This window comes from Prosopis cineraria, unplaced genomic scaffold (genome assembly GCF_029017545.1).
Source record: "Prosopis cineraria cultivar Desert tree isolate PC_DT_omini unplaced genomic scaffold, ASM2901754v1 PC8, whole genome shotgun sequence".
Taxonomy (NCBI): Eukaryota; Viridiplantae; Streptophyta; class Magnoliopsida; order Fabales; family Fabaceae; genus Prosopis; species Prosopis cineraria.
The window spans coordinates 23,831,349-23,840,395 of record NW_026555339.1 but is presented as its reverse complement, the minus strand read 5'-3'; the positions used below and the strand labels follow the sequence as shown (position 1 = coordinate 23,840,395).

The 9,047-nt window shown below is 26.8% G+C and overlaps 1 long non-coding RNA gene across 1 annotated transcript; it reads right to left on the bottom strand.

Moving 5' to 3' along the window:
• LOC129318714 (uncharacterized) lies at positions 1 to 2,371 on the bottom strand. Its single transcript, XR_008595299.1, has 3 exons — positions 2,157 to 2,371; positions 912 to 1,053; positions 1 to 252 (listed from the first exon to the last, which is right to left on the bottom strand). It is a non-coding gene; the product is annotated as an uncharacterized LOC129318714 (long non-coding RNA).
• Between the last annotated feature and the right edge of the window lie 6,676 nt (positions 2,372 to 9,047).

The window sequence follows — 9,047 nt, the reverse complement described above, 5'->3', positions numbered from 1 at the left end:
TTTGCATAAAAAGAATTGTATATTATAGGTTATTATACAACACTAACAACGTACAAGTCAACAACAATGAATCTATGAAAAATTAAAAACTAGAAACTAAAACAATCTAGTTTACATTACAATCATCCTTTATTTATTCAAGAAAGAAACCAAACATGACCAAATAAAGATGATATATATATGTCTCTCGTAAATAATATGGCTCCTCAGAAGCAAGCGTCCAAAACACAACAGCAACACAATGCCGCACAACTGCATCAAATTGGTCAAACCAATAGCCAATTAGTTCTACCTTATGCTGCCAACAAAATCAATTTTAGTGGGCAATTGAAAAATAATCCAAAAACAAAAGTCAGTATATAATTGCTCCAATGGGGCCCACAATTTAAAAGAAGGGATAATGATATTGATGACTCAGAAGAGCTGGCGAATGAATAATTAGTTACATTCCGGAAAATAGATTTTAGAAAATTGAAAGTTATATTTTGAAATTTAAATGTCTCATTCTGTCATTCATGAACTTAAAAATTATAATTAATACGCCATCAATTATATTAATAACCAAATAATTTTTCTGTAAAGTGTTCTATGATAGGGACCATATAAAGTATATATACTATCATGACCAAAAAACTTAAGTCTTAAATCTCATGAATCTTATCTTAAAATTTAATAAGTTTATATTTTTATCTTTAATAAAGGTAAAAAAATTATTTTTAATAATATTTCCTAACATGAAACATGGATAAAAAGGTGGAGATGAATATAAAAAATAGTTAAGCATCGTACAAGTAGAGGATCGAATATTAATTGTCTTTCTCAGTCTTATAAGCAAGACCGAAAATAGTGCGTTTGTGTGTGTCCATATGTATATAGAGAGAGGGAGAGGGAGAGGGAGAGGGAGATGGTACCATCCTTTCCAAAAGCCATCACCCCTAGACTTGGTCTGGAAAGAAGCTGCCTGAGGGTTTGGTGAAGTGCCATTAATGGTGGGATAACCAACTGGTGGAGGAGTCATTATTGGTGCATTTGTTGATGTTGCTTTGGGATATGCTGTTCTTACAAAAAATAAACATAAAACAAATTAATATTAATAATTAAATTAATCTTCTTGTCAATTGTAGCTACCGAAAGATATCTGACGTGTCAAGTAATTAATTAGAGCAAGAAATGGATAAGTATTGCATTAAAAAAAAGTCCACCTTTCATGATCTGATTTGAAAATAAATATTTTAAATATATATAATAGTTGAAGCATCTTAAATTTTTTAAAATCCATCTTAAAAATATATTATGTTGACCATTGAAAAATTCATTACATAAAAAATTAAAATACTAACATAATTCTTTTAAAATGAAATCAATAACAAATTATATAGTAAAATTAATTATAAAAAAACTGTACATTTAGAAAAGTTAGGAAAAATGTAAATATGATATTGATGATCAAGTTATTTAAATTATGAGAGATAAATAAACTAGAGTTAACAAGCACCTTGAATCATAAATTATCGTGCAAATGATATTTTGAATCTTGAATTCTTAAAATATGTAAAAAAATTTCTCTACTTTTAACTTCTTAAAACCCCAATGTTAAATTGAAAAAAATAACTATTATTTTTAAAGGTCAAGATGAATGCCACATCAATATGTGACTAGGCCTTATAACTACAAAAATGACGATCATTTTTTTTAATTTAATGATGAGATTTTAGGTACATAAAATTTGAAAGTTAAAGAAAAATTTTATTCATTTTAAGATTTCAGAATTTGAGATGTTATATGCGCGATAGTTAAGACTCTAAGATGCTCGTTAACTCTCTAAACTATGTTGCTTTGATCTAAAGGTAAACTCTGCTTATATATGATCCATCTGCCTCCCTCTCTCTTCCCACTTTAATGAGACAGATTGATCAGAGCTGATCAATTATTTATTTTCAGAAAGAACATATATAACATATATAAATTATCTATGTTGATCATGGTTAATCTCAAAGTTAGAAATTAATTACTCCATTGATTTTCTTCATATTTAGGATATAAAAAATTCTAAATTTTAATTAAAATCAAGTCACCGAATCATAAACATTCATAAAACCAGAGAAAAAACAAGGACAAAATTGAACAATTTTAGTAATAAAATCAAATTTACTTACCTGTTGGAATACCAGAACTCATGGTTGAAATATAATTAAATCAAGCTTGTATCTTCCGCAATCAATTAATTAAGAACTGAGCTGAACCAGACGAGAACCCAGAAATATATATAAAGATCAACGAAACGTCGATGCTTACAAAGAAAATAAACGAACAAGAAGATCAGAAAGAGAAGAAGAAGAAGAAGAAAGATTCAATTTGAGGTACGAATAGAACGAGGAGGATAATATTTTATTTATAGAGAGGTCTTCACAATTTATTGCTTGGAAGGAAACGTGCGTCGTCAAGAAACAAGTTTGGAAGAACCGCGTAAGATGGCGCACACGAATCTTCGCCCCACATGAATATGATATATTATTTTTTTCATATTTAATTTTATAAAATATTTTTTCAATTCTTTAATGATAATACCGATAGTTTCGTTAATAAAAAAAATTCCTACATCAAACTTTTAAGTATGGATATCTTTGGGTTTTTTGTACAAACATACAAGAGAAACATGTCCTTAAAATGTGTGATATTCTTAACTTTTAAATCAAGCAGTGAGTTTTCAATGTCTTTTGCTACAATTTTTCCAAATGCAAGTGTTTATAAGTGAAGGGAGTAAAGGAATAAAAAGAGAAAAATATACAAAACTTGTATGGTGGGAATAGGCATGATATTGATAATAATAAAAAGGAAATTATAGCAAAATAAAAAATAAAAAACTAAATGAAAAAGTGCCATACACTGTTATTGCTGTTGTATTAGAAAGGGAGAATCGCATTATAGGTCTTAAAAAAAATTATACTTTGGGCGCAAAAATTTTGAAGATGCACCGTTGGCTCAAGGGTTCTTGTTGCAATTTTTCTTGAGCCCGAAAGTATATTTCGCCCTTATGTGATTTAAAAATTTAGAACTTGTCCCAAACCCTCATTCATAAATTAAAAAATAATATAATGCTCATGAATTCTCGACGTAATGTCCATGTATATTCAATTGATCTGTAGGTTAATTAAAATATAAGTTACATGGAGTAGTACAACATAATATATATGGATATACAATACGATATTCATAAATTCTAAATACGCTTAAAATAGGTATGCAAAGCATGTATAATATAATGTCTATAAGTGCACAACACAATTATTCATAAATTATCAATACAATGTCCATAAGTGTCCAATTGATATGTAGGTTAATTAAAATAGTCACATAGAGCATGTACGATACAATATCTAGGGGTGCATCACATATTCATGGACTCTCAACACAATGTTCATGTGTGTTCAATTAATCAATATGTTTAATAAAATGTACAAGTTATACAAAAAAATGTATAACATAATGTATATAAATGCGAAACACGATGTTCATGAATTCTCAACAGAATGTCCATGCATGTCAAGTTGATTAATGGCAAAATTATATTTTTATCTCTAAGAAAAATTGCAACCAAGACTCTTGAGCTTCCAGTGTATTTTTATTTGTTGGGCCTATAGTGCAGTTTTTTTAAGGTTTACAGTGCAATTCTCCCATTTAAAAACTGACCCAATTAATTATTGAAGGACTTCATTGTTCTTTACGAAATGCAAGGCACCAAGTGCTTTGATGCAAATCAAATTATAGGATATTTTTTTAAAAAAATTTTATCTTAAAATATAAAATATTTTAAGTATACTAAGGTTTTATTAAATATATTAATTTTAATATTATCTTTTTTCTTTATAATTAATTTTTAATATTTTTAAAAGTTTATATTTTTATTTTAAAAAGATAAGGTTATTAAGTGTATTTAATGAGGTTTATTAATATGTAAAATTTTATTTAAAAATGTCTTATAATTTGGGACGGAAGGAGTGTCAAATACAATAAAATATAATAAATGATAAGGAAGGAGAAGACGCACACGAATCTTCACCCTAAGGAAATATGATATATTATTATTTTTTTAATATTTAATTTTATAAAGTATTTCTTAGTTAGTTTTATTAACAACACAATTTTCACATCAAACTTTTAAATATGGATAAAAAATGATAATAATTTTTTTAAATATATAAATTATAATTTAGTCCCTCAAAATACCATAATTTTTCTGAAGTCCTTAAAAACTTTTCTGTTATTAATAAATTTATATAAATTATCAAATTATCCTTATTAAAAATAAATGATTCACAAGTTTTCTTTAAATATTCACAACTTTTTTTTTATATTCGCAATAATACAATAGCAAATAAAAAATTTAACATGTGAAGTTGTGATTTGCTGTTGCATTGTTGCAAATATAAAAAAAATTATGAATATTTAAACAAAACTTTGAGGCATTTATTTTCAGCAAAGTTAATTTAATAATTTAGATAAATTCATTAATGACACAAAAGTTTTAGGGACTTTAAGAAAATTACGAAACTTTGAGAAATTAAATTGTCATTTACATATTTTAGAGAAATTTTATAATATTTTTTAAAAAAACAAATTAGCCCCTAATACAATATGCATACATATTGCAAGTATTGCAGTTTTAAATGTAAGATGGATCTTGGCCCCCAAAAAAAAAATGTAAGATGGATATTGGCTACATCACGTGAATACAAAATAATAAAAACTTATAAAGTTAAAAACTAAAAATAGATGAGTAATGATACAAATGCACGAATCTTCTTTCCCAGATAAATCTGGGATCGGATATCAATAGTGAAGCCTTATTCTAGTTGTTGATTCCTAGCAACTTGTTTTTGTCCAAAAGATATCAGAAAATCACGTTATTGTTTTTTATTTAATACCATACTGTTTGGAAGAAAAAAAATAAAAATTGTATTTAAATTAAAACAAATGTTGATTTTATATTAACATAATAAATTTCTGTTCGAATTATTTAAATAAGATTAATAAATATAATGACCTTTATTTGAATAAAGATAACAACAATTTAAAATATTATAACAACTTCAACTTTAAGAATAATTAAAATTTTAATTATTTTGAAAATAATTTCTATTACATTCAGATATTCAGATTATTTTTTCAAAAGATTTTAAATTAAAGTAATTAGCCTTATAAGAGTAGATTTAATTTTTTCTAATAATAATAAAAAATTTTTATAAAATAAATATTATATAAAAAATTTACATATCTTGATTTATTAAAAACAAGAACATTAAATATAGAAATCTAAGCATATAGATTTTCTCCTTTTTGAAAAATCTCTAATCATGATAAATTTTTAGTAAATATATAATTTTAAGAAAAAATCAACAATAACAAAATTATATGTAAGAATTTTTTTAAATCCTGAAATTAGTAAAATATTAAAAAATAAATAAACAAGAGTTTATATGCAATTTGAACCCTAAACTATAAATCTAGAGGCACTTTGAACGCTTTTAAAAGATACATTATGAATTTTAAATAATTAAAATTGAAACAATTATACCCCATAATTAAATTTACACAAGTGTTCATTATTTTTTTTTTAAATTGGGGCCGTGCTAATTTCCCAAATGAAGGTAGGAAATTGGTAAAAATCATACATTAAATCTCAATTTTTTTAAAAAAACTAACAGACATTTCTATAAATTTAATGGTCGGACAAAATGATCCCAATTTTTATTATTTAGAGTTCAGAATGTACTTTTTAAAAATTTAAAATTCAAATTACTTTTGAATCTATAGTTTGGAGTTCACATTGTATATTAATCCTAAATAAAATGGTATATATATATATATATTTTTTTTTTTTAAACCAGCAGTCTGTTTAAACTTAACCACTACACCTTAGACAATGAACAAACATTTTAAATGATAAAACATATTTTAGTATATTTGTTTATCGGTTCTTTTATATATATATTCGGAATGTTGGATGTATTATAAAACTAAAATATGCGTAAATTAAGAAGACGTGTTTTTTACGTTTTTCTTTTTGACGTGTTTTTGACTTTTTATTTGATGTTCTGTTCCTTTTTTCTCTTTGATGTGCCGTGTTGATGTGTGACTCCGGAGACTGGGCCGGCTTTAACGGCTACCTAACCCACGTCGTCGTATGTTAGACGCGTGGACCTCATTATTCTCTAACACTTGTCGTGATCTAACAAGAGAAATACAAAATAGAAATATAATTGTGCCACAATTAATAATTAATGCAATATAATATTCCTGTTTGTTTTCTTTGAAAAATAGCAGCTGTTGTTGAATGTTTAGGTCGGCAGGACAACTATTTTTTTTTTTTTAATCAGAAGGGTTTATAATACCAAATTGGTACACAATTACATAATAACTAGAAATGATTTTTTTTTTTTTTCATCGTCTACCACCTTAACACAATAAGGAGGTGGTTGATCAAATGTGACAGAAGATCCTATCTCTCCTCCAGCATTTCTAACTCGAAAACAAGCACAAAAATTTACTCCCTTAAACATAAAATTAACATAAACAAACCAAGGCCTGTTTAACAATAGCCTAACATCATTAATATATAATGTCGCCAAAAGGGTGGTATTCGTTTTTGTAGATAAGATTAATGGCCTCTGCACAATCTATGAAGACTTTGATATTCTTAAATCATCTACCCCAACAGATTTGCAGCCCCTTCAGAATTCCCATCAATTCAGTTAACGTAACCAGCAGATTTCCAAGACATGCATTAAATCCAACAACTTAGTTAGCATTGTAGTGTCTAATTAACCCTTCACAATTATCCATTCCATTACAAACATATCCACCAACGTCTACCCGAACTTCACCCATCTCAGGTCGAACCCATTTCTCACCAATCCTAGGAAAATACTTGGAAATTTCACTCATTCACAAGAGAGCTTCGTTATCGCCCTTCTCACCAATTCTGAATAAAATCAGAGGAAGACTTTCTAGTTGGAAAAGGAATTATTTGAATATCGCTGGGCGAGCTGTGCTAATCAAGTCAGATATTACTGTGTTACCTAGCTATTATATGCAATCTTTAAACTATTACTCTCAAAGAAACTCGTTAGATTTGGAAAAGCTGTGTAGAAGTTTCCTTTGGATGCTGATGAGGAAAGGAAGAAAGTCCATTTACTAATGGCGTGGGCAGGGCATGAAAGGCCTTGAAAAGCAAAATAAAGCTTTTAGTTTTAAACTGCGCTAGAAGCTTCTTTAGAATGAGAATGCTTTGTGGATTCAAATCTTAAAATCCAAATATAAATTTGGGGTGACACGTGTTCCAATGGTGAAGAAGAGAAAGGCGGCAAGTGTAACACGGAGAAGCATTCATAAAACGTTGGGAACGTTCTGTGGAAGGCATTGGGTCAATAATTGGAAATGGGATTCATACTAGATTCTGGATAGACACGTTTGGGGGGCTCCTCTTGCTCATATGGCTTTTAATAGCTTGTTTGATTTGGAGGAGCGGCTAATTTTGTTGCATATTGCTGGTGTCGCTACTATATATGAGAAGTTTAATAGTACTTTTTTCCCTAATTAAATCAGAAATTAATCAATATAAAAGTTTTATGTTATATATATATATATTGATATATTTGGATTATTTTTATGTGTTTTTAATTTATTCTTGACTAAAGTATACTTTTAAAATTTTTAATTTTTAATTTTATACAAGCTTTCATTTTGATTTCTTAATGATTTTATAAATTTTTTTCAGTCTTTTAATTTTAACAATGTTAGTTTCATCATAAAAATTTTTATATTAAACTTTTAAATATGGACAAAATATTATCAAATATTGACATTTTAAGTTTAATTTTTTAAATAACAATGATTAGCTCAAAAAATAATCATTTTAAAGTAACAATTTTAAGGTTAAATAATTGAAAAGATACTTTATAAAAATTAAGAGATTAAATTAAAATCTTATATAAAATTAGAAGATCAAAAGTATATTTAGCCTTTATCCTCTTGTTTGTAATGTATTTCTGATTTGAGTTATGAATATATATATATATATATATATTCATTAATTGAATTATTAATCTATCCATAATATATTAGTCTCTATAATTGTCCGCAAAGTATACTTCTTCTATCAGCAATTAAAAAAAAAAATCATACATTGATATAACCCATTTTTGAATTTATGTGATTTATACTGTTGTTATTGGCAGTTTGAATTAAAATATATTTAATATATATCAAATGATAATGTGACATACTTATCATAGAGGTTCTCATTATAAGAAACACATACCTGTTTGATAATGTAAAATATTTTGTGCAAAGTATTATTTTTTTCCTACTTAATTATTCCTTACGAATAATAAAACTTCCTAACTAATTAAACAAACTCCACTAATAATTTAGTGGAATAATTTTGAAATTTTACAAGAAATAACTAATTTCAACTACATATTACCTTAAAATGCATGAAGTTGTTATTAATAATTGCTTATAAAAAGTTTCAAAGGTAAGTAGATGATAATTCATCTGAAATTTCATTTGACAAATATATCTCTTCTTATAGAAATAGATCTTCTAGAAGCATTGGTTGATTCAATTTTATCTCTTGAAATCTCATCACAAGCTTGCGTTCAAACCTCAGAGCAACTTTGAGATGACCAAAAATCAAATTTTGACTGATATTCCATCCATTTATAAGTTTGACTTTTAAATTTAAAAATGACTATAGGAGAGATAAGCATGTTAGCAAATACATGCCTGAAGAATTCTTCCATCTTTGGTTGGATATTATTAGCCACCAAACATACAATTAAAGTCGGTAATTCAAACAGGTCGGGTTTATTCTGGTCAAACTTACTTGAATCGGACTTAAAATATCAAACCTTCTTAAAAAAAGCTTATACAATCAAGTTCGACCCTAACTTTTTGTGGGCAAATTTGGGTTGGCTCTTCAGCTTGACTTAAATTACCGGCTTTACATACAATCATGGCAACATAATCTTCAAAGCTAAAACAAT